Source organism: Puma concolor, chromosome B3, assembly GCF_028749965.1.
Source record: "Puma concolor isolate L17-30 chromosome B3, mPumCon1.1.hap2, whole genome shotgun sequence".
In the NCBI taxonomy this organism is placed as follows: Eukaryota; Metazoa; Chordata; class Mammalia; order Carnivora; family Felidae; genus Puma; species Puma concolor.
In genome coordinates this window covers 112,531,992-112,547,775 of record NC_141672.1, presented here as the reverse complement: position 1 = coordinate 112,547,775, position 15,784 = coordinate 112,531,992, and the positions used below count along the sequence as shown (strand labels likewise).

The following is a 15,784-nucleotide window of genomic DNA, read 5'->3' as shown; positions in this document are numbered from 1 at the left end:
GTTCGAGCCCACACTGAGTGTAGAGATTACTAAAAAAATAAATAAACAATCTTTTAAAAAAGATAGCTCACTATGTAGAATCCTAAGAGCTTTTAATTTTTTTAAAAAAATTTTTAAGTGTATTTATTTTTTTTTGAGAGGGAGAGCAAGTGGGGTAGGGGCAGGGAAAGAAAGGGAGGAGGGAACCCCAAGCAGGCTCTGTGCTGTCAGTGCAGAGCCCGACTCGGGGCTTGGATTTCAGAACCATGATATCATGACCTGAGCCAAAATGGAGAGTCAGATACTTAACTGACTGAGCCACCCAGGCACCCCCTAAGAGGTTTTTAAAATCTAATATACGTTTATCTCATAAATGATACTAGATAGAGGCACCTGGGTTAGGAGACTTCAGTTCAGGTCACGATCTTGTGGTTGGTGGGTTCGAGCCCCACGTCAAGGCTCTGTGCTGACACCTCAGAACCTGCTTCAGATTCTGTGTCTTCCTCTCTCTCTCTGCCCCTCCCCCACTCGTGCTCTGTGTCTCTCTCTCAAAAGTGAATAAACGCTAAAAAAATTTTTTTTAAATCAATAAGTGATGCTGGATAGGCCCCAAACAATCTATTTCTGGGTGGTGGAATTGCAGCTCATGTTTATTGTCTTCTGTATGCGCCTATATACTTTTTTGAATTGTTCCCACTTCTATTTTATTATTATTATTTTTTAACTTATTTTATTTTATTTTTTTTATTTTTGGGACAGAGAGAGACAGAGCATGAACGGGGGAGGGGCAGAGAGAGAGGGAGACACAGAATCGGAAACAGGCTCCAGGCTCTGAGCCATCAGCCCAGAGGCCGACGCGGGGCTCGAACTCACGGACCGCGAGATCGTGACCTGGCTGAAGTCGGACGCTCAACCGACTGCGCCACCCAGGCGCCCCTGAATTGTTCCCACTTTTAAAGAACGACGTGCATGTGGATGAGTCAGAATTGGGTGTGACACCTCCCAGACTTCATCAAAGACTCAGACTCCTGTTCTCTTGTGGGTCCGTCAGCCTTGGGAGACCACCTTAGGGTCTTCCCATTCTCATGCCAGCCGCAGGAGAGAGGAAGGGAGCTTTCTCCACCCCGTTGAAGGAGACTCCCCGGAAACGCCGTCTACTTCTGTTTCCATTGCATTGGTCAGAACTTAGCCACAGGGTCACTTGAGGCTACAAAGGAGATCGTAAATGCAGCCATTCAGCTGAACACCAACGTGGGTTCTGTTAGCGAAGGATGGATACGCAGGCAGTTGGCATTCTCTTCCACAAACCATTATCATCAATATAAAGTAAGAAATAAATTATGTTGCTTGTATTGCTCAGTTCTACGTGGTATCTAACTAACGAGGTAGCATTTACATCCAGAGAGACATGCTTGAGCTGCTGGCCTTTACACAGGGTATAGTATATGGGGAAGTGATTTTTTTTTTAATACAACTTAACTTTGGAATAATTGTAGACTTAACAGAAAACTTGCACATATAGTTCAGAGAATTCCTTGTTTAACCAGTTTCAGTTTCCTCAAATATTAGCTTCTTGATTACCATGGTGCATTTGTCATAACTAGAAAGGCAACGTCATCATTACGGAAACTCCAGATTTTATCAGATTTCACCAGCTTTCCCGTTAGTGTCCTTTCTGTTCCAGGATCTAGTCCAGCATCCCACATCACATTAGTTATCATGTGTCCTTAGTCTCCTCTGATCTGGGATGGTTTCTCAAGTCTTTTTGTTTATGTGTTTATTTGTTTGTTTTCGAATAATCTTGACAGTTTTGAAGCGTGCAGGTCAGGTATTTGTAGAATGTCTCACAGTCTAGGTTTGCCACATGCTTTCTCATGGTTAGACTGGAGATACAGGCTTTGGGGTGAAGCACAGAGGTGAAGTGCCTTACTCATCACATCTTACCAGGAGGTACCTGATATCTACCTGGCATCACTGATGACGTTAACCTTCATCACTTGATTAAGGTGTTTGCAAGGCTTCTAATACTGTAAGATTATTATTTTTTTCCATTCTTATACTCTACTCTTTGGGAAGTGAGTCACTACATGCAGGCCATAGTTGGAGTAAGAGATGGGGTATCTACATAGATTATTTGGGACTCTTCTTTAAAGAATTTGCCTCTTCTCAGTAGGGGAGTGCATTTTTGAGGCTCACAATGTATTGCTTTTGCTTCAAGACAATGAACAAATGATGAGAATATCTTATAGGCACCTTGGGGAAGAAATGACCTGTGAGTTCAAGTTAAATACAGTTTGTCTGCTTAAATACACAGCTGGAGATCACATTAACGATTATTTTTAAAAAAGGACAAAAAGCTGGTTTGTAGAGTACAAAACTCTCTCAGTGTTTGGTTTGCTGAGTTTGAGGCGGGTATGTTCAGTAGACATTTGGATATTCTGATGTGGGTTCTGGGGAGAGGAAGGAGTTTAAGAGACAGATTAGGAAATCCCTAGAGTGGGTGTGGGGGGATCAGGAAGGCCTCAAGAGTGCTTGAGGTCTTTAGAAAAGAGCATGAAGAGTGAAACTGAGTGGCAAAAGGGAAAAAGGAAAGGATACAAGGGTTCTCCCCAGACACACACTCTACTGGCAGACCCAGGGCAGGCGAAGGCACACCTCCATCACACGGTGAAGCAAGACCACATTTATTGGCAGGAATGAAGCGTGGATGGATGGAAATCAGTCTGCACCCAATCTCAAACCAAATGTGCTAAAAAAAAAAAAAAAAAAGGATTTCTTAATGGCTATGCTGATGGATTATACCAAGCATGACTTCTTTCTATTTCCCTGAATCCTTGTGGTAAGATCTCCATGAAAGATTAAAACCAAGGAAAGATGGATGTCTTTTTCTTAACTTTAAAAAGCTCAGGTATATGTTCTGATTATATATTACATCTGTTCAACATAGAAAATAAATAAAATTAAGAAACAAGCAGTAAAAATTACTCATGATCCCAGCCCACAAAATAATTAGCTACAACTAAAAGTTTTATATATGACTATATACACAGATACACACACACACACACACACACACACACACACACACACATATCATAATATATTTACATGGTGGAAAAATTAGAAATGATAGCTAATTGTGTATAAAAATTAAAGTCAAATACATAGCCTCCTGGAGGTTTTTATTAATTTAAAAAAAAGTTGTTTTAATTTTTATTTTTAGAGAGAAAGAGAGCAAGCAAGTGGGGGAGAGGGGCAGAGGAGAGAGAGAGAGACAAGGAGAGAGAGAATCTTAAGCAGACTTCACCCTTAGCACAGAGCCCCACACAGGAATCAATTCCACAACCCTGGGATCATGACCTGAGCTGAAACCAAGAGTCAGATGCTCAACCAACTGAGCCACTCAGGTGCCCCATTTTCCTAGAGCTTTTTTTTTCTTTTTTCTTTTTAGTTTATTTATTTATTTTGAAAGAGGGAGAGAGTAGGGGAGGGGCAGAGAGAGAGGGAGAGAGAAAACCCTAAGCAAGCTCTATGCTGTCAGCTAGCAGCCTGACATGGGCTTGATCTTACAACTATGAGATCATGACCTGAGCCAGAATCAAGAGTTGGATGCTTAACCAACTGAGCCATCTCGGCACCACATCTCCTGGAGTTTTTTTTGTACTACCTATGTTTGTATATCTCTTTTTTAACCAAGAGCTGGAATCATACTATACACATTGTTCTATAATTCTCCTCTGAAAATATGTTATCATTAATCATCATTATTAGCATCATGAGTATTATTATTTATTGAAATGTATACTTCTATGGAGGTACCATTATCCCCATTTTACAGATTAAGAAATTGAGGATGACAGACATTAAATAAATTATGTTCTAGAGCAATTGTAACCAAGTCTTATAGAATTCAAACTCATGCACTTAATCTATGTCTATTAATCTAAGTAAATCCCCACTTAGAATACTGTTTTAAAGTTAATTGTTCAATTTATTAAAGTTACAAACGTAAAATCCCAGTTCAATTTACAATGTAAATCGTTCTCTTATTTTCCTTATAAATGCAGAACAATTTAATAATTATTAATAAGGAGCTTGTATGAATTTTGGTTCCTCTTATAAATGTAATTAAATGCTTTAATTATTTCAAGTTAAATTTTGAAATTTAATATAGTCAGTTTCCTTTTGAAGTATTTCAATATCTGACTTACAGAGAAACCTCTCCAAAGTATCTATTTGCAAATTCAATCAATTAAATATAAATATGATGAGTCAAAATGCCTTTAATTTTTCCCATACTGCTTATAAAATAAATGAGATTTAAACATTAAATGACAAGCTTAAACCAATTATTCAATTACACATTATAAGTTAGAATTGCAAACCTAGCATGCTAAATTCTGTCAAACAGTACAAACTCCTAAAGTGCCGGACAGAAATAAATTCATTAAAACTATTAATAAATATTAACACGGCTTGTTTGATTTACCTCTTCATCTTCATAGTTAATTCTAAATACCCTTGAATCAAAACATATTTATCTAGCTCCAGTTCATGTAATGGGATAGTGGCCTGTAGTAGATTAACTCTCTTGCCAATAACAATTATAAATCCTGGACAAAATATAAAAAACAACTGTGTGAAGGCACAGGAGAGCAACCCAAAGTAGGGAGAGATGGGAAGGATATTATCCTTGAAAAAGGGAAGCTCCTGTGTGATGTACACATTGAATCAGATTTTCCCCAGAAGACAGTTCCAGTTCTGGAAGTGATCTAGACACAATGGAAATTGAAGGATGGGGAGTCCCAGAAAGAAAAAAAAGCCACAAAAGAAAAAGATCTGAATTCTTCATATAAATTTCCCTTAAATCCTTGACTGATTCCTAAGGTACGTATGCATGTAACAAAGCTCCAAGAAATCCAGCAAAAAGAAGGAGGTCAGGGTCACTTGGTGGCTCAGTCAGTTGAGTGTCCATCTTTGGCTCAGATCATCATCTCATAGTTCCTGGGTTCTAGCCCCACATGGGGTTTTGCTCTGACAGCATGGAGCCTGGTTCAGATTCTCTGTCTCCCTCTCTCTCTTCCCTTCCCCCATTCTCTCTCTCTCTCTCTCTCTCTCTTTCTCTCTCTGTTTCTCTCTCTCTCTCTCAAAAATAAATAAACATTAGGAAAAAAAAAAAAAGCAGGCTAAGGAACTTAGCTGAGATTTTAGCAGTTGCCTAGGACTCGGGAGTTTAAGTTTGGCATTGAAGTCCAACCAAAAGAGAGAAATTTGGTACATGGCTTGGGCTTTCCACTGACAAAACAGAAGAGCCACACTTTATGAGTAAAGACCACATCTGAGGACCACAGGCCAAACTGAATATAGCTACCCTAACAAGGGCCAAAACGAATCCCCCAAGAATCAAGGTAATTTGCCAGTAATTTAACTGCTGCCATAGCAGAATATAATACTCTTTACAAGAAGATCACTCAACCCAGAGTTTCTACAGCATATTATTCACAATGCCCAATATGCAATAAGAAAATTATTAAACATGCAAAGAAGCAAAAAATGTGACCTGGAATTAAGAGGTAGTATCAGCAGACCCACAGGTGACTCGTATGTTGGAATTGGCTGACAAAGACCTTGAAATTGGTACAATAAATTTGATAGAGAACCTATAAGAAAACATGGGCAAATGGGTGAACAGATAGGGAATTTCAATGGAGAAATGAGAAAAATTTTTTTAAAGAATCAGAAATTCTAGGATTCTAGAAATTCTAGATGCATAACCCAAATGTAATCATGAGAAAATACCAAAATATCCTTCGGTAATGACAAGACAATTCTCAGTTCAAGACATTCTCAGATGAAGGAAGACTACAAGAAGTTGTTACCAGAAGATTGACCCTAACATAGTAGATAAAGAAAGTTCTAGGGGTGCCTTTTTGGCTCAGTCGGTTAGGCAACAAACTCTTGGTTTAGGCTCAGGTCATGATCTCACGGTTTGTGAGTTTGAGCCCCACATTGACTCTGTGCTGACAACTCAGAGCCTATTTGGGATTCTCTCTCTCTCCCTTTCTCTCTGCCCCTCTCCTGCTCTCTCTCTCTCTCTCTCTCAAAATAAATAAACTTAAAAAAAAAAAGAAAGTTCTTCAATAGGAAGGAAATGATAAAAGGAGCAAATTTGAAAAATCAGCAATGAAAAAAGAATAACAAAAAAAAAATTAAAATGTTGATAATTAAAGTTATGTTTGATGGTTGAAGCAAAAATTAAAATGCTGTGTGGTATGGTTCTTAATGCATATGAATAAATATTTAAGACTATGATATGGAAGAGGATAGAGAGACCTAAATCCTTCTACACATCACTCAAAATCGTAAAATCTTGAGACCAATTGTCTTAGTCTGCTTGGGCTGCTATAACAAAATACCACAGACTATGTTTAAACAACAGAAATTTATTTTCTCACAGTTCTGGAGACTAGGTGACCAAGATCAGGGTTCCAGTTGATTCAGTTCCTGGTAAAAGCTCTCTCCCTGGCTTGTAGATGGCCACTCCCTTGCTGTATGCTCACATAATTCTTCTTTGTGCTCCCACAGAAAAGCAGAGGGAGATCTTTTTTCCTCTTCTTATAGGACCACCAGTCCTACCCAATTAGGGCTGAACCCCATGACCTCATTTAACTTTGATTACCTCCTCTAGACCCTATCTCCAAATATAGTCATATTGGGGGAGTAGGGCTTCCACATATGAATTTGGGGGGAACATAATTCAGCCCACTAGTGAATGGTGATAAGTTATACATGTATAACATAATACCTAGAGCAACCACTGAAAAATATATGACAGAGAAACCTTCAAAAACTCTATAGATACAAAGAAGACATACAAATATCCAAAAGTATATGAAAAGATGACTAACATCACTAATGATGAGGGAAATGAAAATCAAAATAACAAAGAGATATCTCTTCACCTCTATTGGAATGGCTACTATTGGGGCACCTGGGTGGCTCAGTCAGTTAAGCATCCAACTCTTGATTTCAGCTCAGGTCATGATCTCGTGGTTCGTGAGTTTGAGCCCCACAAGGGGCTCTGCACTGACAACATGGAGCCTGCTTGGGATTCTCTCTCCCTTTTTCTCTGCCCCTCCCCTGCTCTCATTCACTCTCTCTCTCTCAAAATAAATAAATAAACTTAAAAACAAACCAGAAAATGGGGTGCCTGGGTGGCTCAGTCAGTTAAGTGTCTGACTCTTGATCTCAGCTCAGGTCATGACCTCACGATTCGAGTCCCGCATTGGGCTCTGCACTGACAGCGCGGGGCCCGCTTGGGATTCTCCCTCTCCCTCTCTCTGCCCCTCCCCCGCTCACTCTTTCTCTCAAAAATAAATAAAGATGTTTAAAAAAATTTTTAATAGAAAGAAATCCTGCTGTATGTGACAATGTAAACAAATTTGGAGAACACTATGCTAAGTGAAATAAGCCAGTCACAGAAGGACAAACACTGCCTGATTCCACTCATCTGAAGAAACTAAAATAAACTCATAGGGACAGAAAGCTGAATGGTGGTTGCCAGGAACAGGAAGGAGGGGAATAAAGAGCTCTTATTCAACAGACCTGAAGTTTCAGTGAAGCAAGATGAATCAGTTCTAGAGATCTGCTATATAATATCATGCCTATAACAATACTGTGATATATTCTTAAAAATTCGTTAAGAGAGTAGATCTCATGTTAAATGTTCTCACCATGGGGCGTTTGGGTGGCTCAGCTGGTTAAGCATCTGACTCTTGATTTCAGCTCAGGTTCAGATCTCATGGTTCGTGAGTTTGAGCCCCGCATCAGGCTCTGTGCACTGACAGCTAGGAGCCTGCTTGGGATTCTCTCCCTCCCTCTCTCTCTGTTCCTCCCCTGCTTGTGCTCTCTCTCTCTCTCTCTCTCTCTCTCAAAATAAATAAATAAACTTAAAAAAAATAAAGTGTTTTTTAAAAAAATGTTCTCACACAATAAAACAAACAGAAAGTCAACAAAGCAATGGTAAGAAGGTTGTACTGAGAAGTGTGGATTTTTAACAATAAATGAATCTAGTACTCTGGGAAAGAAAAAAACCCAGCATAGGTTAAGTCACATAAAGTTCTAATGTTCAAGGAAAAGCCTGAGAGACAGCACCTTGGCAAGGTTCCAGGATCCAAAATCAACACACAAAAGTCCATCACATTTTAATATACTAGCACCGAACATGTGCAAAACAAAATTTAAAACACAAGGCCACTTATAATCCCCCCAAAACAAGTGAAATACCTAGATCTGAATCTAACACAATGTGTACACGATCTGTAGCTGGTTATTGCGTCTTCTCGGGTATCACAGGGCTTCAGTTGGTGCCATTATTGATGATTTTCACTTTGATCGTTTGATTAAAGTGTTGTCTCTCAGGCTTTTCAACCGCAAAGGTACTCCTTTAAAATTTTTTTTAAAAAATTGTATACGGTAAAATGTGTTTTTGGGTGCGCAGTCCAGTGAGTTTTGACAAATATGTGGAGTCATGTAACCACCACCAGAGGCTAGATACAGAACAATTCTGTCCCTCCAGAAAATACTGCTTTACGCTGCCCCTTTTCGGTCAAGTCTACCCTCCACTCCTAACACCTACCAATCACTGACCTGTCCTCCATCCTGTAGTTTTGCCCTTTCCATAATGTCATATAAGTGGAATTCTGCAGTATGTGTAATAGCTAAGGTTATTCTACTGCCCTTTGCAACTCATATTCACGGCGAAGTAATATTAAACTATATAATATCCTGTTCTTCATCATACTTGCTATTTATTTATTCACCTGTTTATAGCAGTATGAACTCATGGTTTCCTGACTGATTAGATGGTCATAATCCATTGCGATCATTATGTGTTTTGAGGCTCGAATTGTCCCTGATTTGACTAATGAGAGTCCTTCAGCTGGTATCTATGTCCCTCTGACATATCCCCATCATTTTTGAGTACTTCCTGGCTTTCCAGCATAAGATAGCTCAGGCTCACTTGTGCTCATCCCTGTGGGGATGTGCCTCGTTGCAGGTCCTTTCAGTAGACAGAGCAAGAGAACAGGCACATGAGTGTGCATGTACATATGTATGTATATGGTACAAACATAGGCATGTGTTTCCACCCATATTTATTTCTATCTGTATCTATTGATAGCCAGAAGCTCATACCAATACCTTGAATTCCAGTCTGACATCACAGCGTTCAAATTGTATCCTTTTCCATATTTGTAACTCTTTTCTGACAGTGAGAAGCATGGCTCCATCATCCCTAATATGTTTAGTTATTTGGTGTATAACCAATTTCACATCACTGCCACCAACCCCTCACTCATGCAAAATTCCCATCCGGGCTTCAGCTTCTCACATCGGACGAGCCCACTGCATAAGCACTCGTCCTTACCCTGCTTGGGATCCGACATCCAATATCAGGCTGGCCTTCTAGATGGATGCCCTTCTTTCTCCTGGGCGGGTTCTGACACCCCACTCGGGGCCTCCTGAGCGCCCCCATCCTGCTCAGTATCTGACACCCCCCGATAGCCCTTGTCTCTATGGGGATCTCCTCTTCACCTTGCTTGGGCTTTGAGTTTCCAGCATGGGCCACCCGACTTGTGAATGCACTTCCTGTGCCAGTCTGCCCCTCCCCTGCCACATGACTATCCTTCTCACACTGTGCTGGGCATCTCTGTTATGCAATACCTTTCTTATGGTGTTTTTTTTTTTTTTAAGTTTATTTTGAGAGAGAGAGAGCGAGCAAGCAGGGCTTCGAAGGGCATAGAGAGAGGGAGAGAGGGAATCCCAAGCAGGCTCCCCACTGTCAGCACAGAGCCCAGTGTGGGGCTTGAACTCACGAACCATGAGATCCCGACCTGTGCTGAAATCAAGAGTCGGATGCTTAACCCACTGAGCCACCCAGGAGCCCCTCTTATGGTGCTCTGGCTCCTGTACTCTGCCTTGGGCCACCCGCCCACATGGATGCCCTCCTCATCCTGGCAGACAGAGAGATTCAGACAGACCACCTCGGTCGAGTTGAAGCTGGTCTATGTCCACCCCTTAGAGCAATGACCATCCATGAGTCTCAGCGGGAGGGCGTGGGTTTTACCTTGGTGGATTTTAAATTCCCGTATTTGTCTCCTTTGGTGAGATTGCCAAAATCTCTGCTTAGCTTTTTAGCCCCTTAGCAACGGCCTGCTAATTTTCTTGGCGTCTCATGAGTTCAATTTAGGTGTCAACAAATGTCTGGAGATGGGATGATGAATACAATTTCAGGCTCGCTTCTTTGTATTTCCCTTTTTTCCGGGGTCTTCACGCCTCAAATCCTGGCTACCTTAACGATAGCCCTGTACTCCAACTTTTGCCTCCATAACCTGCTAAGTTTGCTGCAGGTGCTACGCTGCTGCTTTGCAGTCTCTATCGCCAGAACCGCGAACTGGTAACGCACCTCGAGGGGGAACGTTACTAAAAGTGTAGGTCCCAGTCGCCGCGCTTCTCCTGGCTTTAGGATGTTGTTCCTCCAGGCGCCAGCGGGCTTGCTTACCCTCCAATGCAGTCACAAAGCAGCTTTTTAATAAATAAATAAGTAATTAATTAATAACGTGTATTTATTTACTTTCAGAGAGGGAGAGAGAGAACGCGTGCCCGCATGCACTCATTGGAGAGCGGCAGAGAGAAGCCTAAGCAGGCTCCGTGCTGTGGGGGCGGTGGGGAAGGGGGGCTCCATCTCATGAGATGTGGGATCATGACCCGAGCCAAAATCAGGAGTCACCCAGGCGCCCCCAAAAGCAGCTTTTTTAAAAATGTGGTTTTCGTAGCGGTTCTCAGCAGAATAAATCTGATACCAGCTACTCTGTCTTAGCTAGAAGCGGACGTCTACCTTTGGTTTTGTGTTTGCTTTTTGTTTCACGTTCCTTCAAGTTGGTAAGTCGCTAGTGTCCCGTGTCATTTCAGGGGAAAGGACCGGAGCGTGTGTAGACCGCCAGCCACCCTTCTACAGTAATTCCCTCTTTAGGTGCTGGAGGAAATTAGATGTATTCTGTTCCTCTCTAGAAAGAAAATGAAACCAGCCATCCTATCCGATTCGGGTTCTCTGTACCCTGAAGGGCTCAGATGTGAGTGGAAAATGTTGTTCTCAGTAAGTAGCCCATTTCTTCCTTTCATCGAGGCTGTATTATAAAATGTAGAAATTTCAAGCTGGAGTTAACCAAATTAGAGCATATTTTAAATGTTTATGCATAACGAACATGACCTTTTTCAAAATACAAAACATGTGATTCTTTACAGTTTGTTATTTGTTAGATACCCAGAAGGATTGTAAGGCTATTAATTAACAATGCTCTATCAGCACTGGTATCCAGTAAAGGGCCACAAATTTAAAATCATAAGAAAAACAACTCCCCCCCCCATTCTTGTCAGTGTACCTTGTAAGTAGAGATATCATCACATTGTGATATAACATCCACGTTGTAAATGTGAGTGCTGTTCTGTGAAATGTGAATCCCTGGCGATGACAGGCTCTAACGGGAGGAACTGTACCAGAGAAACGCAAATTAAACAGAAAGGTCTAACTGAGGCCTTGCCCCTAGGCATAAACTCTGAAAGAAAAGGATGAAGGTATAAAAAAAATTGCCAGCTTTAAAAGTGTTTTAGTAGGGTCGCCTGGGTGGCTCAGTCCATTAAGAGTCCTACTTTGGCACAGGTCATGATCTCGTGGGCCATGAGTTCGAGCCCCGCGTTGGGCTCTGTGCTGACAGCTCGGAGCCTGGGGCCTGCTTTGGATTCTGTGGCTCCTTCTCTCTCTGGCCCTCCCCCCCTCTTTTCCTCTCTCTCTCTCAAAAATAAAATTGAAAAAATAATAAAAAAAATAAAAGTGTTTTACTACATTTGTCTTCACACCAGAATGCAAGAAGGTAGTTATGCACTAACTTCTATGGCTCATTTTGAGCCACCCCAATTGTTGCAAGACAGTGCAGCCTGGCAGGCAGGGTATGGACTCTGGGCAGGACCAAGATCCTGGTTGGATCTCTTCATTTGGTAGATGAGGAAACCGAGGTCCAGGAGGTGAAAGGCCTTGCCCTTAGGTATCTTCCTTCATTACTGGCAGAGCCAGACTGGCATACGGTGGGAGGGGGAGGGCAGACCCCTGACCCCCCTCTCTTCCCACTGTGTCCACACGGATCCTGGTTTACTCCGAGGCCTAGGGTCCCACAGGCACTTTCTCTCTTCTGCCTTATTCTAATGGCCAAAGCAAGTCACACGGCCAGCCCAGATTCAAGGCTAGGGAAGTGGGGTCCATCTCTCGACAGGAAGAGCGACAAAGTCATGTTGCAGCAGGCGTGGATACACAACAGGGTAAAAATCTAAGAATAACACAAGGGGCAAATATCTTCCAAGGCCCTGATCTTCGCTCTGTGCAAAAGTAGCCATGAGTCTCACACATATGTTTTTAAGTGTAAGAATTATGCATGTCTTCGGACTTTGTAGGCATCTGTGAACTGTGGAGAAGGCTTCCGGGGGCAGGGGAAGGGGGCAATTCTATACCCGAGTGCCCACTGCAGCCCCATGCAGGGGGCTGAGGCCAGTGTGAGGCACCAATCTGCAGCACTCAGTGATCTGGCCCTGGGGGCTCACAAGCAAGGTAAGATACCCTTGGGGACGGTCACGAGAGTGAATGGCAGTGGACAACAAGCAACTCAGTGTGGTCACAAGGGGTGAGAGTAGCTTGCTGGCAGGCAGGACAGCAAAGCTTCCTTGAAAGACTTGAAATTTATACCAGGCAGGGAAAGGCAGCTAGGACTTAACTTGCCAGATAGAGGGAGGGGAGCATAGAGGGGATATAGAGGGAGGGGAGCATAGAGATAGAGGGGAGATAGAAAGTGCAACATCAAGGGCAAGCCTGGGCTACTGGGGGAAGGTGGATGGCATTCAAGATGGAAAGATGGGGTTAAGCCAGATAACAGAAACCTCCCATCCAGGATGGCTGGAAGGATGCTGCACCTACAGGAGCATCAGTCTGTGAGGCGGGGACGTGGAAGAGGAGGACAGATCTGGTGGTGTCTGTGAGGCAGGGCTGGAACAACTTTCGGAACAGAGCAGAGAGAAACTGCATCAGCCCAGGTGCTGGTGCATTAAGGTCTGGGTGGTGGAAACCTAAGAGGAAAATAACTAAGCGGGAGTTATTTGGAACATTTATGTCCCTTGCATCCAGATACTCTGGGTAAACTGCATTATAAGGTAATTTAGTGTTTAATGACTTTGAATGTGTATGTATAAAATTGGAGGTTCTTCCCCCCCCCCACTGTTATTTCCACTCTTTTACCCTAAATACAAAAATATTACTCACGTGCTTGGTTAACAGAATTTTTCGGCTTATTTTTTTTCATCCCTGAAAAAATTTCTAGTGCAAAAGCAAATCAAATGTATATAATTAGGAAAAAGTTTTGTATTTGACACTGTTCATTTATAGCACTTAAAACCAGTTCTGTTTAGACTCAGTATTTCAGTATTTACACTCTAGGCCTGTACTGTCCAACTTATATGTGTATGAAATGTGGTCAGTCCAAATTGAAATGTGCTAGAAGTGCAAATTATATACCGATTTCAAAGGCAGTACAATAAAACAATGTAAAATGTCTTTTTAATCATTTTTATATCGATTACTTAGTGAAATTATAATGTTTTGAATGAATTGGGTTAAGTAAAATATATTGTTAAAGTGAATTTTGCCTACTTCTTTTTACTTTTTTTTTAACATGACTATTAAAAAAAGGTAAAATTATACATGGGTTTACATTTGTGGCTCACATTATATTTCCATTGGGAAGTGCTATTTAAAAAGCTCCATTTGTCTAGAAATGTTATGTTATAGTGGCCCATACTGCAGTTAATGACGTTAACAGGTGGAAAGGGTTTGCATGCTCAGTGAAACGAGAAGTTGTTCCGTACATTTCTCTTTTCTTCCATGCTGAATCTGTGATTTAGTGATAAATCATACAAATATCTTGAAGCATATGCTGTGTTACATACTTTCAAGGGCAGCCATTTCTGTGATTATGACTTCTTTTCCCATAGGGAGGGGAATACGAAAGAGATTTGCCATGAAAATTTCCATTCGTTAACAAGTTTTAATAATAAGTATTTTAGATTATCACCAAAGCGTGATAATGTGCCTCCCTGATTTTAACACCAGTTTACAAAGTCTACACGCAGCCAGCAATAGACCCTTACTGAACAGGTGTGAAGTTTTGTTGTTGCTGCTATTGTTTAATTAGGTCTCTTAAGTGTCTTTTTTTGTTTATTTTTGAGACAGGGAGTGAGCGGGGGGGGGGGGGGGGGGGGGGGGGGGCGGCGCAGAGAGAGGAGAACAGAGGGTCCCTGAGCCCAAGTCAGAGGGTCCCTGAGCCCAAGTCAGCTGCAGGCTGAGCCCTCCGGGTGCCCCTCGGTTTTTTTGTTTTGTTTTGTTTTGTTTGTAAAGTTTATTTATTTATTTTGAGAGAGACAAGGGGCAGCGTGAGTCAGGGAGGAACACAGAGAAAGGTAGAAAATCCCAAGCAGGCTCTGCACTGACAGCACGGAGCCTGATGCCGGGCTCTACCCCACAAACCATGAGATCATGATCAGAGCCAAAACCAAGAGCTGGAGGCTCAACCAACTGAGTGCCGCCAGGGGCTCCCCAGGCGCCCCTCCTCAGTGTCTTTTAATCTACAGCAGTCCCTTTGCTGCTGTTGCTTCTTTCCCCCCCCCTTTTTTTTAATGGCCTTAACTTTTTGAAGATTTTAGGTCAACTGTCTTAGAGAATAGTCCCACTATCTGCTGAATTCCTGGAAAATGAAGATCAGGTCTAGAGAAGGCTGATTACATTCAGGCCACACATTTTAGTAAGAATAATAGCTGATGTTGTATACTTACTACTGCGTCATATTCGGAAGCACAGAGGTCAAGTTTTTCTACCATTCATGATGTTTAAATTGACCGTGTGTTTAAAGTAGTAATTGCCAGATTTCTCCACTGCAAAGGTGTATGTTTCCATTTGTAATTAAAAGTAATCTGGGAGATGCCACCATGTGAATATTCGGTTTCCTAATAGTTGTTCACTTAATGGTTCTAGCACCTATTACCGAATCCTTGCTTGAACCAATTATTTCGTTAGGAGTTGCAAAATGGTGATTTCTAAATTCTCTAATTCCTTTTACGTCTATTAGCTGGGATTCTTCTATAAAGAATCACTGTTTTCTCTCTTTCTCTCCCTTTCTATTGCCATGAGTTCATGGATTGTTATTTATGCCATATTTTACAATCAAGTATAGTCATTACTCATTTTGATGCTCAATCTGTCCCCAATTTGGCCAGTGTCCTTTAGACAGGCCGCATCCCTGTTTAAGCACTTCCTTGCTTAATATCCCAGGCTCACTTTGTCCTTTCTTCACCACAGATCAGGTTTCTTTTAGTGAAGAAACATAGAAGCCAAGATCCGGACATTAGGTATGCTCAGTGCACAAGGCCTCTCAATGAATAGTTGTTTTAAATTGAGATGTAATTCACATACCATAAAATTACCCCTTAAAAAGTGAATAATTCAAAATGCATATCGAAACCACAATGAGTGCTCCCTTCAGCAGCACACACACTAAAACTGGAACAATACAGAGCAGATAGTATGGCCCCTGCACAAAGATGACACACAAATTTGTGAACTGTAAAAAAAAAAAAAAATCCACGGTGAGATACCATTTTACATCTGTTAAGATGGCTATCATAAGAGGGGCACCTGGGTGGCTCAGTCGGT

General features: G+C 41.7%; 1 non-coding gene across 1 annotated transcript; it reads left to right on the top strand.

Moving 5' to 3' along the window:
* Positions 1–15,601: 15,601 nt before the first annotated feature.
* On the top strand, positions 15,602–15,707 carry LOC112856569 (U6 spliceosomal RNA). The gene has a single exon (XR_003223138.1). It is a non-coding gene; the product is annotated as a U6 spliceosomal RNA (small nuclear RNA).
* The last annotated feature ends 77 nt before the right edge of the window (positions 15,708–15,784 follow it).